Genomic DNA, 18,722 nt, shown 5'->3' with positions numbered 1-18,722 from the left:
TTCCGACCCCATAAAGTATATATATTCTTGATCAGGATCAATAGAGGATTCGATATAGCCATATCCGTCTGTCCGACTGTTTCAATACCGTTTGAGAGCTCATTTTAAAAGCTAACGATCTGAAACTTTCACAGTCGTCCTAAAACATGTGTACGCAGATCAAGTTTGAAAACCGCCCCGATCGGTTGTCTATATCCTATAGCTCCCATAGGAACAATCGAATATAACTTGCAAGAATGGAAGATATTTCGCGCAGTGTAAAAGCTATTAACATAAATCTTTCCAAATTTATTTTTTTTTATGCATACCTATATGGATGTACGGCTCTCAGTTATGGGGGAATGCCAGCAATAGCAATATTGACATAGTCCAGCGAGCTCAGTCGAAGATCTTGAGAATAATCACCGGGGCACCGTGGTACGTTTATTAAAAATTATTTCTGTATTTTAGTACATAGGTTGCTTCATTTAAGTACCTTGTGATACACGACATTTTTTGTTTTATTATCAGGCGCAAAAACAAACAACGCAGATGGTCTTCCGACCCGTGAACATGCCACGTATAATTGACCATGGGAAAAACAAGAATGTTGTAGATTTAAACCACAAACTTTTAAGGATTGGCCTTGTGATTTGTTGATGGTCATGGCAAATGCAAGACGTATAGGAAATTGAAGTCTTTTAAATTCAAACGGCATTTCGGTTGGGATCATCGGTATCCTCGGAATGGGAACTTCCTCTCCTTTGAATTTTGCTATCATTATCGTAGCGTAAATTACATTGTTCATCAATTTTCTAACCACCAAACGCGTACCGTTGCCAGTTTTGGTTGGTTTATGTTTCGAAGCATGATTACTACGGAGCCAACCTTTAGGCGTAAATTGTGCGGTGGTAAGCCAGGCACGTCCAAAGTGTTTAAAAATTCAATTGGATAGGTGGTGGCTTCATCTTCATTTGTGACGCAGTCAATAGATTTGAATGAGTGCATTGTTTCAATGATCTTATTTTGAATTATGTAGTTTAGGTCATCTACATCTTTATTCTTAGCCGCTAAAATTGCTCTCTCACTCAACCATTCATTATTTTTATACCCGTTACTCGTAGAGTAAAAGGGTATATTGTATTCGTGCAAAAGTATGTAACAGCTAGAAGGAAGCGTTTCCGACCCTATAAAGTATATATATTCTTGATCAGGGTCACTAGCCGAGTCGATATAGCCATGTCCGTCTGTCCGTCTGTCCGTCCGTATGAACGCTGAGATCTCGGAAACTATAAAAGCTAGAAGATTGGCATTTTGCATGCAGATTCTAGGAGTTCCTACGCAGCGCAAGTTTGCTTCAAAAAGGTGCCACGCCCCCTTTAACGCCCACAATCGCTTATATACGATTTTAAAAATTTTAATATTTCGGGAAAGTAAAAATGCAGTTTTATTGTGTTTATCAATACCTATCGAAATGTAGAAGAAATTTTTTCAAATCGGACCATTCGTTAAAAAGTTATGCGTGATCAAAGTTTCTATCTCCATCTCCCTCGCACTCCCTTTACCTGAGTAACGGGTATCTGATAGTCGGGGCACCCGACTATAGCGTTCTCTCTTGTTGTAGTTAGAATTAATGTCTGGAAATACATTGTTGATAAGTTCGTCTTTTGATGAGACAAAATTACAGAAATTATTTTGAAATGATATTAATCCACTCGATTCATCGACAGGTACTAGACCATTACCGATAGTCAGCAATTACTCCGAGAAATCTTCAGCAGATGTATCATTTAGGAATGTAACTCTCATGTTTGTTGTCAGATGCAGTTTCTTCACATGGCGCCATAGATTTGACGATTTGAGGCAAGCGTTTATTTCGTAGTATTCCGTAGATCTTGGAATTACTGGCAGTATTTGGCGGAAACATCTCAAACATCTCAAACATCTCAAACATCTCGGGTCATTGCGTAAATCTTTTAATGTTCGGTTGAGTGCTTTTAATGCACGTCCCAGAAGATGATTTTCGATACCGCTAAAACGTTGGCTGAGTGTTTTGCAATATTACACGTTGGTTTTCAATAGTTTGAATGCTGAATGAGCCGTACAGCATCCTTCTAACAATGTGGCTGCTATTCCAGAAGAAGCAACTCCAAACGCTATGTTAGATATCGCCGGAACAGTTGCTAAAACTAATGACATGAGGAATGTTTTTCCAGTTCCACCAGGAAATATAAACCATTTCATCATCGATTGCCTTCATTAAAGTATCATAAACTTCCTTTTGTTAGTAATTTAACAGGGGTACATTCGTTTGAACTACTAAATCTAATTCTTCACGGGAATCGAACGGGATAAAAAGTATCCTATGTCCTTTTCCTGGCTCTAAACTACCTCCCTGCCAATTTTCAGCTAAATCGGTTCAGCCGTTCTTGAGTTATAAGTGAAGTAACTAACACGACTTTATTTTATATATATAGATTGCGGTAGGCAATAGGCAGCGGCTATAGTAATAATGCCTGATTGTAATTTTATGGATGTAGGTTGCAAATCTCTGGTAAAAGTGGTGCTAAATGCGTTCCCTGATTAAGATTCCAGTTCCGCCGTGGGTCTTACCATTCGGATGATCTGAGCAATAAAAAGTGTAACCTCTTATTTGGAAGTTCTATTAGCGTGTGAGATCCGTTTCTGCAGCAGAATTATGTGGTTTTCTTTGAGAAATTGAGTTATTTGAAGTTTGTGCCGTGAAACGCCATTGGCACTCTACAAGCTTATTCGAAGGCAAGACATCGATTATTTGGATTGTCGGGATGCCAGCATCTATTAGAATGCTTTGATTTTGCATAAGGTTTTGCATTGTTGTTTTTATGAAGGTCATAAAGTCCATCCTACTTTATTATAAAGTTATTGATGTATTGATGTTGTTTGGTATTTGTCCCATTGCTTGCTAAAAGGTTATTATATTCTGAACGGAGCATCGAGCTTGTGGGATCGCCGTCCGATTGACAAGTCCGGTTTTAATGGCACTGGCGTACGAGATTCCTCCATTTGTCTGGCTGCTTTCGCAAAAAAGACATAAGGTGAGGTTTTGGACCACTTGTCCAGGTTCGGATTGATTATTTTCAACATCCGACAAAAGGGATAATCTGTTGTTTATGGGTGCCTCTGGTTGGTCACTGCCTTTATTAGGGCAGTTTATTTTTGGTTCATTTCCAAACATTTAATTTTGCGGGCTAAGTTTCCGTTTGATTTGGATGTAGTGATCCATGCCAGTCTGTATAGATGGACCCGCTAGTTGTTGTTTGCTATTCCCGATATTGGGCCTCATACCTATAATTTTATTCGGCGGTGCAGAAGTCGACAACGCATTGGATATCTCGTTGTTGGTAACGTGGACCGTAGATGTTTTTTATGCAGTGGCTGCGGTTGCAGAAATTAATGAGTTCACACTGCTCGTGGCTGGTGAGCTAAGAGTCGAGGCTGGGGGTTAGTACTCCACCCCCAGCTCAAAGCTCCATGAAGTGGGAGTTGGGGTGAGTAGGGAGGGAGAACATGACCATGCTCTTGCACTGTCAGTGGTCAAGAGGGCTGAACTGCTCGTTGAAGACGTTTTTTCTACTTCTATATCACGGGTTAAGAAATAAGACAGATAACCATTTCTCTGGTTTACGGAGCTTCTACGCTCATTTGTTTGATCGCCGCTCATTGAGCTGTTATTTTTCGCACTTTTATTTTTTTATACCCTTGCAGAGGGTATTATAATTTTGGTCAGAAGTTTGTAACGCAGTGAAGGAGACGTTTCCGACCCCATAAAGTATATATATTCTTGATCAGGATCAATAGAGGATTCGATATAGCCATATCCGTCTGTCCGACTGTTTCAATACCGTTTGAGAGCTCAGTTTAAAAGCTAACGATCTGAAACTTTCACAGTCGTCCTAAAACATGTGTACGCAGATCAAGTTTGAAAACCGCCCCGATCGGTTGTCTATATCCTATAGCTCCCATAGGAACAATCGAATATAACTTGCAAGAATGGAAGATATTTCGCGCAGTGTAAAAGCTATTAACATAAATCTTTCCAAATCTTATTTTTTTTATGCATACCTATATGGATGTACGGCTCTCAGTTATGGGGGAATGCCAGCAATAGCAATATTGACATAGTCCAGCGAGCTCAGTCGAAGATCTTGAGAACAATCACCGGGGCACCGTGGTACGTTTATTAAAAATTATTTCTGTATTTTAGTACATAGGTTGCTTCATTTAAGTACCTTGTGATACACGACATTTTTTGTTTTATTATCAGGCGCAAAAACAAACAACGCAGATGGTCTTCCGACCCGTGAACATGCCACGTATAATTGACCATGGGAAAAACAAGAATGTTGTAGATTTAAACCACAAACTTTTAAGGATTGGCCTTGTGATTTGTTGATGGTCATGGCAAATGCAAGACGTATAGGAAATTGAAGTCTTTTAAATTCAAACGGCATTTCGGTTGGGATCATCGGTATCCTCGGAATGGGAACTTCCTCTCCTTTGAATTTTGCTATCATTATCGTAGCGTAAATTACATTGTTCATCAATTTTCTAACCACCAAACGCGTACCGTTGCCAGTTTTGGTTGGTTTATGTTTCGAAGCATGATTACTACGGACCCAACCTTTAGGCGTAAATTGTGCGGTGGTAAGCCAGGCACGTCCAAAGAGTTTAAAAATTCAATTGGATAGGTGGTGGCTTCATCTTCATTTGTGACGCAGTCAATAGATTTGAATGAGTGCATTGTTTCAATGATCTTATTTTGAATTATGTAGTTTAGGTCATCTACATCTTTATTCTTAGCCGCTAAAATTGCTCTCTCACTCAACCATTCATTATTTTTATACCCGTTACTCGTAGAGTAAAAGGGTATATTGTATTCGTGCAAAAGTATGTAACAGCTAGAAGGAAGCGTTTCCGACCCTATAAAGTATATATATTCTTGATCAGGGTCACTAGCCGAGTCGATATAGCCATGTCCGTCTGTCCGTCTGTCCGTCCGTATGAACGCTGAGATCTCGGAAACTATAAAAGCTAGAAGATTGGCATTTTGCATGCAGATTCTAGGAGTTCCTACGCAGCGCAAGTTTGCCACGCCTCCTTTAACGCCCACAATCGCTTATATACAATTTTAAAAATTTTAATATTTCGGGAAAGTAAAAATGCAGTTTTATTGTGTTTATCAATACCTATCGAAATGTAGAAGAAATTTTTTCAAATCGGACCATTCGTTAAAAAGTTATGCGTGATCAAAGTTTCTATCTCCATCTCCCTCGCACTCCCTTTACCTGAGTAACGGGTATCTGATAGTCGGGGCACCCGACTATAGCGTTCTCTCTTGTTGTAGTTAGAATTAATGTCTGGAAATACATTGTTGATAAGTTCGTCTTTTGATGAGACAAAATTACAGAAATTATTTTGAAATGATATTAATCCACTCGATTCATCGACAGGTACTAGACCATTACCGATAGTCAGCAATTACTCCGAGAAATCTTCAGCAGATGTATCATTTAGGAATGTAACTCTCATGTTTGTTGTCAGATGCAGTTTCTTCACATGGCGCCATAGATTTGACGATTTGAGGCAAGCGTTTATTTCGTAGTATTCCGTAGATCTTGGAATTACTGGCAGTATTTGGCGGAAACATCTCAAACATCTCAAACATCTCGGGTCATTGCGTAAATCTTTTAATGTTCGGTTGAGTGCTTTTAATGCACGTCCCAGAAGATGATTTTCGATACCGCTAAAACGTTGGCTGAGTGTTTTGCAATATTACACGTTGGTTTTCAATAGTTTGAATGCTGAATGAGCCGTACAGCATCCTTCTAACAATGTGGCTGCTATTCCAGAAGAAGCAACTCCAAACGCTATGTTAGATATCGCCGGAACAGTTGCTAAAACTAATGACATGAGGAATGTTTTTCCAGTTCCACCAGGAAATATAAACCATTTCATCATCGATTGCCTTCATTAAAGTATCATAAACTTCCTTTTGTTAGTAATTTAACAGGGGTACATTCGTTTGAACTACTAAATCTAATTCTTCACGGGAATGCTGTCGAACGGGATAAAAAGTATCCTATGTCCTTTTCCTGGCTCTAAACTACCTCCCTGCCAATTTTCAGCTAAATCGGTTATAGTAATAATGCCTGATTGTAATTTTATGGATGTAGGTTGCAAATCTCTGGTAAAAGTGGTGCTTAATGCGTTCCCTGATTAAGATTCCAGTTCCGCCGTGGGTCTTACCATTCGGATGATCTGAGCAATAAAAAGTGTAACCTCTTATTTGGAAGTTCTATTAGCGTGTGAGATCCGTTTCTGCAGCAGAATTATGTGGTTTTCTTTGAGAAATTGAGTTATTTGAAGTTTGTGCCGTGAAACGCCATTGGCACTCTACATGCTTATTCGAAGGCAAGACATCGATTATTTGGATTGTCGGGATGCCAGCATCTATTAGAATGCTTTGATTTTGCATAAGGTTTTGCATTGTTGTTTTTATGAAGGTCATAAAGTCCATCCTACTTTATTATAAAGTTATTGATGTATTGATGTTGTTTGGTATTTGTCCCATTGCTTGCTAAAAGGTTATTATATTCTGAACGGAGCATCGAGCTTGTGGGATCGCCGTCCGATTGACAAGTCCGGTTTTAATGGCACTGGCGTACGAGATTCCTCCATTTGTCTGGCTGCTTTCGCAAAAAAGACATAAGGTGAGGTTTTGGACCACTTGTCCAGGTTCGGATTGATTATTTTCAACATCCGACAAAAGGGATAATCTGTTGTTTATGGGTGCCTCTGGTTGTTCACTGCCTTTATTGGGGCAGTTTATTTTTGGTTCATTTCCAAACATTTAATTTTGCGGGCTAAGTTTCCGTTTGATTTGGATGTAGTGATCCATGCCAGTCTGTATAGATGGACCCGCTAGTTGTTGTTTGCTATTCCCGATATTGGGCCTCATACCTATAATTTTATTCGGCGGTGCAGAAGTCGACAACGCATTGGATATCTCGTTGTTGGTAACGTGGACCGTAGATGTTTTTTATGCAGTGGCTGCGGTTGCAGAAATTAATGAGTTCACACTGCTCGTGGCTGGTGAGCTAAGAGTCGAGGCTGGGGGTTAGTACTCCACCCCCAGCTCAAAGCTCCATGAAGTGGGAGTTGGGGTGAGTAGGGAGGGAGAACATGACCATGCTCTTGCACTGTCAGTGGTCAAGAGGGCTGAACTGCTCGTTGAAGACGTTTTTTCTACTTCTATATCACGGGTTAAGAAATAAGACAGATAACCATTTCTCTAGTTTACGGAGCTTCTACGCTCATTTGTTTGATCGCCGCTCATTGAGCTGTTATTCTTCGCACTTTTATTTTTTTATACCCTTGCAGAGGGTATTATAATTTTGGTCAGAAGTTTGTAACGCAGTGAAGGAGACGTTTCCGACCCCATAAAGTATATATATTCTTGATCAGGATCAATAGAGGATTCGATATAGCCATATCCGTCCGTCCGACTGTTTCAATACCGTTTGAGAGCTCAGTTTAAAAGCTAACGATCTGAAACTTTCACAGTCGTCCTAAAACATGTGTACGCAGATCAAGTTTGAAAACCGCCCCGATCGGTTGTCTATATCCTATAGCTCCCATAGGAACAATCGAATATAACTTGCAAGAATGGAAGATATTTCGCGCAGTGTAAAAGCTATTAACATAAATCTTTCCAAATTTATTTTTTTTTATGCATACCTATATGGATGTACGGCTCTCAGTTATGGGGGAATGCCAGCAATAGCAATATTGACATAGTCCAGCGAGCTCAGTCGAAGATCTTGAGAACAATCACCGGGGCACCGTGGTACGTTCGCAACGAAAACATACATCGCGACTTAAACATTCTACCAGTCAAAGAAGTGATCGCAGAACAGAAGGAAATGTACTTTACCAAGCTATCGTTGCACCCTAACCACCTGGCGAGAGGTCTTACAAGGTTGATCAACCAATCACGCCTTCGTCGCAATGACCGACTTGAGGCACGCGCAACCAGAATGCAGTCTTATTATACTGTTAGTTAAATTTTAATGTTAAGATTCGTAAACTTATTGTTAGTCTCAAAATTAAGAGAAGATTCAATAAATAAAAGCAAAGTTAAATAAAAAAAATAAAAAAATAAAAAAAATTATTTCTGTATTTTAGTACATAGGTTGCTTCATTTAAGTACCTTGTGATACACGACATTTTTTGTTTTATTATCAGGCGCAAAAACAAACAACGCAGATGGTCTTCCGACCCGTGAACATGCCACGTATAATTGACCATGGGAAAAACAAGAATGTTGTAGATTTAAACCACAAACTTTTAAGGATTGGCCTTGTGATTTGTTGATGGTCATGGCAAATGCAAGACGTATAGGAAATTGAAGTCTTTTAAATTCAAACGGCATTTCGGTTGGGATCATCGGTATCCTCGGAATGGGAACTTCCTCTCCTTTGAATTTTGCTATCATTATCGTAGCGTAAATTACATTGTTCATCAATTTTCTAACCACCAAACGCGTACCGTTGCCAGTTTTGGTTGGTTTATGTTTCGAAGCATGATTACTACGGAGCCAACCTTTAGGCGTAAATTGTGCGGTGGTAAGCCAGGCACGTCCAAAGAGTTTAAAAATTCAATTGGATAGGTGGTGGCTTCATCTTCATTTGTGACGCAGTCAATAGATTTGAATGAGTGCATTGTTTCAATGATCTTATTTTGAATTATGTAGTTTAGGTCATCTACATCTTTATTCTTAGCCGCTAAAATTGCTCTCTCACTCAACCATTCATTATTTTTATACCCGTTACTCGTAGAGTAAAAGGGTATATTGTATTCGTGCAAAAGTATGTAACAGCTAGAAGGAAGCGTTTCCGACCCTATAAAGTATATATATTCTTGATCAGGGTCACTAGCCGAGTCGATATAGCCATGTCCGTCTGTCCGTCTGTCCGTCCGTATGAACGCTGAGATCTCGGAAACTATAAAAGCTAGAAGATTGGATTTTGCATGCAGATTCCAGGAGTTCCTACGCAGCGCAAGTTTGCTTCAAAAAGGTGCCACGCCCCCTTTAACGCCCACAATCGCTTATATACGATTTTAAAAATTTTAATATTTCGGGAAAGTAAAAATGCAGTTTTATTGTGTTTATCAAAAGTAAATTTAAATCAAAAATATGCACAGCTATCTCCATCTCCCTCGCACTCTTTTTACCTGAGTAACGGGTATCTGATAGTCGGGGCACCCGACTATAGCGTTCTCTCTTGTTGTAGTTAGAATTAATGTCTGGAAATACATTGTTGATAAGTTCGTCTTTTGATGAGACAAAATTACAGAAATTATTTTGAAATGATATTAATCCACTCGATTCATCGACAGGTACTAGACCATTACCGATAGTCAGCAATTACTCCGAGAAATCTTCAGCAGATGTATCATTTAGGAATGTAACTCTCATGTTTGTTGTCAGATGCAGTTTCTTCACATGGCGCCATAGATTTGACGATTTGAGGCAAGCGTTTATTTCGTAGTATTCCGTAGATCTTGGAATTACTGGCAGTATTTGGCGGAAACATCTCAAACATCTCGAGTCATTGCGTAAATCTTTTAATGTTCGGTTGAGTGCTTTTAATGCACGTCCCAGAAGATGATTTTCGATACCGCTAAGTGTTGTGGCTGAGTGTTTTGCAATATTACACGTTGGTTTTCAATAGTTTGAATGCTGAATGAGCCGTACAGCATCCTTCTAACAATGTGGCTGCTATTCCAGAAGAAGCAACTCCAAACGCTATGTTAGATATCGCCGGAACAGTTGCTAAAACTAATGACATGAGGAATGTTTTTCCAGTTCCACCAGGAAATATAAACCATTTCATCATCGATTGCCTTCATTAAAGTATCATAAACTTCCTTTTGTTAGTAATTTAACAGGGGTACATTCGTTTGAACTACTAAATCTAATTCTTCACGGGAATGCTGTTGAACAAGATAAAAAGTATCCTATGTCCTTTTCCTGGCTCTAAACTACCTCCCTGCCAATTTTCAGCTAAATCGGTTCAGCCGTTCTTGAGTTATAAGTGAAGTAACTAACACGACTTTATTTTATATATATAGATTGCGGTAGGCAATAGGCAGCGGCTATAGTAATAATGCTTGATTGTAATTTTATGGATGTAGGTTGCAAATCTCTGGTAAAAGTGGTGCTTAATGCGTTCCCTGATTAAGATTCCAGTTCCGCCGTGGGTCTTACCATTCGGATGATCTGAGCAATAAAAAGTGTAACCTCTTATTTGGAAGTTCTATTAGCGTGTGAGATCCGTTTCTGCAGCAGAATTATGTGGTTTTCTTTGAGAAATTGAGTTATTTGAAGTTTGTGCCGTGAAACGCCATTGGCACTCTACATGCTTATTCGAAGGCAAGATATCGATTATTTGGATTGTCGGGATGCCAGCATCTATTAGAATGCTTTGATTTTGCATAAGGTTTTGCATTGTTGTTTTTATGAAGGTCATAAAGTCCATCCTACTTTATTATAAAGTTATTGATGTATTGATGTTGTTTGGTATTTGTCCCATTGCTTGCTAAAAGGTTATTATATTCTGAACGGAGCATCGAGCTTGTGGGATCGCCGTCCGATTGACAAGTCCGGTTTTAATGGCCCTGGCGTACGAGATTCCTCCATTTGTCTGGCTGCTTTCGCAAAAAAGACATAAGGTGAGGTTTTGGACCACTTGTCCAGGTTCGGATTGATTATTTTCAACATCCGACAAAAGGGATAATCTGTTGTTTATGGGTGCCTCTGGTTGTTCACTGCCTTTATTAGGGCAGTTTATTTTTGGTTCATTTCCAAACATTTAATTTTGCGGGCTAAGTTTCCGTTTGATTTGGATGTAGTGATCCATGCCAGTCTGTATAGATGGACCCGCTAGTTGTTGTTTGCTATTCCCGATATTGGGCCTCATACCTATAATTTTATTCGGCGGTGCAGAAGTCGACAACGCATTGGATATCTCGTTGTTGGTAACGTGGACCGTAGATGTTTTTTTTAGTTTACGGAGCTTCTACGCTCATTTGTTTGATCGCCGCTCATTGAGCTGTTATTCTTCGCACTTTTATTTTTTTATACCCTTGCAGAGGGTATTATAATTTTGGTCAGAAGTTTGTAACGCAGTGAAGGAGACGTTTCCGACCCCATAAAGTATATATATTCTTGATCAGGATCAATAGAGGATTCGATATAGCCATATCCGTCTGTCCGACTGTTTCAATACCGTTTGAGAGCTCAGTTTAAAAGCTAACGATCTGAAACTTTCACAGTCGTCCTAAAACATGTGTACGCAGATCAAGTTTGAAAACCGCCCCGATCGGTTGTCTATATCCTATAGCTCCCATAGGAACAATCGAATATAACTTGCAAGAATGGAAGATATTTCGCGCAGTGTAAAAGCTATTAACATAAACCTTTCCAAATCTTATTTTTTTTATGCATACCTTGATCAGGGTAAAATTGGACGTCTATATGCTATAGCTCCTATAGGAACAATCGGTTAAAATTTAATGATTTTTAGGGTATTTCGCACAGTATATAAGCAATTGACATGAATCTTTCCAAATCGTATTTTTTTATGCTTACCTTGATTAGGGTAGAAGCTCGTGACGATCGGACGTCTATATCCTATAGCTACCATAGGAACAATAGGGTAAATCGATTAAAATTTAATGGTTTTTAGGATATTTCGCGCAGTATATAAGCTATTGATATGAATCTTTGCAAATCGTATTTTTTATGCGTACCTTGATTAGGGTAAAAGCGCGTGACGGTTGGACGTCTATATCCTATAGCTCCCATAGGAACAATATACCTTATTCCTTTCGCTACTTTTTCATTTTTAGCAATTTCGGCAAAGTCTGCAAGGGTATTAAAACTTCGGCTTCCGTCCTCGTTTTACAATAATTTTGTACTTGTGTCGTTCATAGTACTCATTATTATTTTACTTTTTATTTTTGGTTAAACGTGTTTTCGCCTTTATTAAGACAGCTAAGGCTTCTTAACAAAAAAATTTTTATATGACGGGTTTCGGCGGTAAAACCAGAACTTTTCAGTAGAATATTTTCAGCCTCGGCCCTGCTTACACTGTGGCGTAATATTTTTATTCCTTATATTCATTGTACCCTTGCAGAAGGTAATATATTTTTAGTCAAAAGTTTGTATCGCAGTGAAGGAGACATTTCTGACGGAGTATATATATTCTTTATCAGCATCACCAGTAGAATAAATCTGTCCGTTTTAACGCAAACTAGTCTCTCAGTTTTAAAGCTATCTGCTTGAAATTTTCCCAAAAGTATTCCTTTTATTGCAGGTAGTATATAAGTCGGAACGAGCCTTATCGGGCGACTATTTCATATAGCCATATAATTAAATTAAAATCGGACAACTACATCTAATAGCTCCCATAAAAAAAAATAGAATTAAAAAAATATAAATTAAAATAATTTTTTTTTTGCTGTTTTTCTATTTATCAAAATATTTATTTTGATATAATATAATATTCTTGCAAGTTATATTCGAATTTAATAATTATTTAATTAGTACGTAATTATTTACTTTATCAGAAGTACGCTTTTAGTTTTGTCAAAATCGGAGATCAATATCATATAGCTGCCATAGAAACGGCAAAATGCAGCGTAAAATCGACATAGTAATATAGGCATAGAAATCGAAATCGAAATCTAGTCGTTTTGTAATAACTGCAAGGGTATATAAATTTCGGCTTGCCGATTTCTTGTTTTCTTTTCAAATATTTTGGTTTATATTTATATTTTCTCTTTTTTTTTTTTGCTATAACATTTTTTATATTTGTAAGTTCTTAAGTTCTTAAGTTTTTTTTAAGTTTTTAAAAATAAGTATCAAAAATTAATAAAAAAAAAGTTTTAAAAATTAAGACTTGAAATGTTCCCTGCATTTTTTTTCCCTTGCAGAGGGTATTATAATTTCAGTCAAAAGTTTGCAACACAGTGAAGGGGACATTTCCGACCCTATAAAGTATATATATTCTTGATCAGCATCACCAGGAGAGTCGATCTAGCCATGTCCGTCTGTCCGTCCGTCTATCCGTCCATCCGTTTCCACGCAAACTTGTCCCTCAGTTTTGAAGCTATCTGCTCTCAAAAGTTGTCTCTCTACTGCAGGTAGTATTTAAGTTAGAACGAGCCGGATCGGGCGACTATATCATATTGTGTTTTCAAAGTTAGGAAAATGGGATTTTCTGTTTTTTTCTATTTTTAACCTACCAAATTTCATAAGGATCGGCCGACTATATCCTATAGCTGCCATATAACTGGATGATAGAAAATGCCATAGCTTTAGTGTTTTTTAAAGTTAGGAAGTTGGGATTTTTTATGAGTATTAAGAATGCATCACATGAATAATTTTGGAGAATATAATTTACAGAATATTCTGCAAGGGTATATTAACTTCGGCTCTGCCCGATCTTGTTATTATTATTTTTTGCTTTGTGTTACTCAATATTTTTTTTGACTCAGCAGTGCCCATTAAAATTTTCCAGATTCTAATATACAGTGCGGCCCATCTAGCGTTTATCTTTTGAACTATCGATAATTTTGACTTTAACATTTCAAATGTCATCGTCAATGTGTCAGATATTTAGTAGAAGGTTTGCGGTTTACGAAATGGTTAAGTTTACGCTCGTAGAAAATTGTGAAATATTGAAAACTTTCTTTCAAAGTGGAGAGTCTTCCACCGAAACTGCAAGAAAATTGCCGTTAAAATCAGTATAAACTACGTCAGTCTGAATGTTTTTTCTGAAGCTATTTAATATAAAAATTTATTAGTTCGTGTTGACATGATGATATACAAAGATGTTGCAAGTGGGGTGTAAAAACGTTTTCGAAAAGCTTTGGGATGGCGGATAATTTGGATATACCTCTGTAATTGCTTGTATTCGATTTACTTCCTTTCTTATAAAGAGGAATATCGAATAACTCCTTCCAAATAACCAAATCGCTTTCAATAATTTTTTTTTGCAATAAAACGGTACATATACTAAACCGTTTGTTATCACTTATTCTCTTTCAAATATTTTCTGTTAGATGTCTATACTCAGAACTTCTTTGTGTTGCCTTATCTCAAGTTTCAATCAGTTTTGTGCTCGCGTCTCAAGCAGACGAACGAAAGTGAATTGTGGTGAAATTAAAATTAAAATTACTACACTAAAAATCGGTTTTATCACTGAAAAGTATTTTTTTTAAGAGAATATAAAGTTTTCGTTCATAAAAAATAGAATTTGACTATAGGTAAACATCACATATACTCAGAGCTCGCAAATAACAGTCGACCGTTTCTCGTTGTCTGCAAATAAGTGTCTTTTTCTGACCCTTTACGAAAAGACTCGGAGAGCAACCGATTTATGGGTTCTTGAATGAGCTCGCTCGCGCTCAGAGCGAAACCGTTTATTTCTATTCTTTTTGGTTCTGGTTGTTCCAAGACCGTTTTGTCGTATTCAGTAAAGCAAAAGGTCTTTCGAGTTTTTTTCGTTAAGCGTCTGTTTTGCAGATATATCGAATATGGAATCAAAATGGATCTTGTTAACAAAAATATTTGTAAATAAATTTAAAATTCTGTATTAAAAAAATTATACTATTTCTTTTTCACAACAACGAAAGTAAATGTGAAGACCGTTTGCATTGAGTTTTTCGGTCAATCGGTCTTTTGCTGACTCTCATTTTGCGACCGTTTCTCATTCCGCTCTTTACGCACTGCTCATTGAAAGAGCGATATACAAAGATCTCAACGAAAAGCGCTCAACAGAAAACATAAATGAAGACAGCAACAGTCTCTTGCTCAGAGCGAGAGCGAGAGAGTATGAACTTTTTCGGTTGTGCTCGCAACGAGAGCGCAGGAAGAAAAACGGTCAACAGTTATTTGCGAGCTATACATATACTATTATATGCAAAAAACTGTGGACGCCATATATGGCTCTATATGCAATAAAGTAGTCAACATTCTTTCTAGTTACGTGGGAAGCTATCCTGTTACAACAAAAAAACTATTCAGTAAGAAAAATAAAAAGTATGTAGAAATCAACTCTCCTAAGGCAGTTGATGTTTACAATAATTATATGGGTGGCGTTGACTTACTGGATTCTTTACTTGGACTTTATAGAATTCAATTGCGTTCAAGAAAATGGTATAAGAAAATATTTTTTCACATGATTGATATGTGCATAGTGAATTCATGGATTTTAAGGCGTCGTATGTCAAATCAATATATGCCACTCTTCGATTTCAAGCTTTTAATAGCTGAGCACCTGTGCAAGGCAGGAAAAGTAAAGAAGCGCGGACGACCTGGGATGACTCCAACTTCATCCCCGTGTACAAGTAGGGAAGGTACTCCTACTACCAGCAAAAGACGAAAGCACCAGGAAATTCCATTGAATTCTGTTCGGGAGGACCATATTGGGCATTTTCCCACCTGGAAAAAGCAAAGGCAACTCTGCAAGAACGATTGTTCTTTCCGCTCATACACCTTTTGTGAGAAATTCAATGTATTTCTATGCTACAACGACAAAAGAAACTGTTTCACCAACTTTCACATGAAGTAATGTATACATGCATACAGAACCATATATGGCAAACTATGGAATCAGCTGAATGCATACAAAGCCATATATGGTTCCATTTCCCCCACCCCAAACTATGCCCCCACCAAAAAAAAAGTCCAAATATATATTATTTTGGCCTAAATAAACACATAATTACATTCAAAAAAATGTTTCTTTTATTATTTCTATGCTCATGCAGTAGAGGGATAAGGGTGAAGTGAGAAGTTTCCAAAGATAAGGTGAACAATTTGTGCAGAGGTCTACACAGAGTTTCAGCACAGTATTTAAGCACGCAGCCTGGAAGTCCATCTGGACCCGGTGAATAGACTAGCCTAACTTTATGGAGATCCAAAAGAAGGGAGCTTTCGTTTAACCTCGGACAAAAAATCAAGTTCGACTTGGATATGGCATATGAATAAGACGGATTTGGACGGGATGAAACGGAATATGTTGTCTGGGAGAACTAGGCAAATAGATCGGCAATTTTGGGGAATCGGGTTCAATTAGCATGCGACTAGTGAGCTAGCAAGCGCCACAAGCAGGTCCGTATTTTTACGGCGGTTTCGGATCAATTCCCTAACACTGCTTTTTGTGAGCCACCTAATAGATATTGCCCAGTTCTCATATATGATGCACTCATCGCAGTAGTAGCGTAGGCCACTCCTCTTATCGATGACATCACGAATCAGGCCAGAATAACCAATACCCTTTGCGTGATAAATTTTATTACATGTATGGCAAAGAATACTCAGCTGTCCAGTCGAGATAACTTTCTTGCAATTTTTTAATGAGCAGAAATCGATTATAACTCAGACCACTGTGCAACTAAAGCGGACAAAAATCGAAAGCGCTCAAGAAGGACAGAGCGGGATCAAAACACCGATTAACTTTGATGTTGGGTACCTCAAAACGAGATAGAACGAAAAGGGAGAGAGCGGGAGCGTAACACCGATTAACATCGATATTAGACACCTATGAGCGGGATCGACAGAGAAAGTGGTAGGTCATGAGCGTAACAACGTTAAGTTTTTCCGTTCCAACAACTCCGCAACGATGTTCAACTCCTCAATGATGTATTCAGAGAGGTAGAGAGAGAAATATTGCCGTTGGAGTGCGTGGCGTTCCAACAACACCCAACCACGGAGAGATATGCTTAAGGGGGAAGCAATAGAAAAACAATAACAACAAACCAGCACCGAAATAATGCTTAAAAGTTTCATTTTCTAAGCACATTTTAATCACGATGCACTCGGTAAGCTAACGGAAAGTTGTTATAGACACTTAATAGTGTAGATACGTTAAAAAAGACTTCAGTTAACCCCGGTGGTTTCAAATAGAAAATGAAAATTCGGAGCGCAAAAGAAAAACACGACCGTTCACTGAGAAGAGCGAGTTACTTTTCATTTTATTCTGTACTTTTATGAAATCATCATGATCCGAAGTTCCAGCCAACAATTTCCACACAGGGCCTAGCTCATTTATTCTTATTTTTGATCTAGCCGTGATTAACAGTGATAAAATGAATTTGATTACTTTTATGTCGTACTTAATTTCCCATTGTAACTTATTATTAGTACCCCTTTTTATATTATCTGATTAAAAATGTATTATTTCTTTATAAAACTTAAATTAGTTTCGTGAAATAAATCTGCATATTAATCGCACGTCAATACGTCTTTATAATCCTTGGATAAAAGATATTCGTGACTGGTATAGTCAATTATTTCTGATTTTGTTAAAGAAATTGCATGCGAGACGATTGTGTTTCGATGTCTCTCAAGCATTCGACCGAGTGTGACTTGGAGGCCTTATGCATAAAATCATTAAATTACTGCCAGAAAACACTCATAAGTTACTTAAGTCGAACCTCTACCACAGAATCTTCGCGGTAAGATACAATGAAACAACATCCAACGAGTATAACATTGAAGCTGGAGTTCCACAAGGTAGCGCACTGGGCCCTACTCTATTTGTCCTATTCGCAGCAGACATTCCTACAAACGACTGCAGACTACGTGCACATGTGCTAACAACACCGGAATCCTAAGCCCGTCGAGATGCCCAACCAGAGCAACAGCTCAACTAGCAGATCGTTTGGTGGTAGTTAAGAAGTGGCTATCAGACAGGAGAATCAATATTAATGAACAAAAGTGTAAACATATAACATATACTTTTAACAGACAATCGTGCCCCCGCTAACACTTAATAGTACGCAGACTACCAGCCATCGATGTAACATATCTCGGCGTCCACCTCGACAAACGCCTAACCTGGCGGATGCCCATTAAATGTAGGAAAGTATCTCTAACTGAAAGTCAGCAGCCTACACTAGATTATAAATTCTCTATTATCACTGTGTCTGGACTTCAAAATTCTGCTCTACAATTCCACCCTTAAGCGCATTTGGTCTTACGGCTCCCAACTTTGGGGGAACGCGAGCAACAGCAACGTTGACATTAGCGCTGAAGCTCACAATGAAAAATTTGCGTACAATCACTGGGGTGCCAAGGTATGTTCGGAACGAAAACATCCACAGGGATCTTCGCATACCGCCGCTTAAAAATGAAATATCAAAGCAGAAAGCGGCCTAGCACAACAAATTTACACTGCACCCAAATAATCTTGCAAGGAACCTAACACGGAACAGAACTCGCCTACATAGAAACGATCTGCCAGCCCACCAATAATTATTAGGGTCCTTTAGTCTAAAGTTATTCTTCATACCCGTTAGTTATGTTATACTTTTAAAAATGTTTCTACTTTTTGTTAGTCTCATTAAGGAGAAGATTCAATAAAGCAAACAAAAAAAAAGAACAATTGTCTTTTAGAATCAATATACCCCTTTTTTCTTAGTCGATTAACTTTTAAAAGCTTATGAACATGGGTCTTCCGCCAACGGAAATGAGGATGTTTTTGCGACACTGATATTTTTTCTTCTAAAATTATACAAAGTTGATAAAGTTTTCTGCCCGAAATTCTCGATCCCTACCTATCTATTCTTTCCCTTCGTTTTTTCTTTATGCCAGTGTGTTTGTCCGAGTTCTAAAATCTTTAAGATTT

The 18,722-nt window shown here is 38.1% G+C and overlaps 1 protein-coding gene across 1 annotated transcript in view; it reads left to right on the top strand.

Moving 5' to 3' along the window:
- Positions 1-18,722, top strand: part of LOC108053621 (acetylcholine receptor subunit alpha-like) — a 209,900-nt gene that overhangs the window by 113,030 nt on the left and 78,148 nt on the right. The gene's annotated exons all lie outside the window — the stretch shown is intronic.

Source organism: Drosophila rhopaloa, unplaced genomic scaffold (assembly GCF_018152115.1).
Source record: "Drosophila rhopaloa isolate 14029-0021.01 unplaced genomic scaffold, ASM1815211v1 contig_218, whole genome shotgun sequence".
Taxonomy (NCBI): domain Eukaryota; kingdom Metazoa; phylum Arthropoda; class Insecta; order Diptera; family Drosophilidae; genus Drosophila; species Drosophila rhopaloa.
The sequence above is the reverse complement of the archived record's forward strand: the minus strand, read 5'-3'. Positions and strand labels throughout refer to the sequence as shown.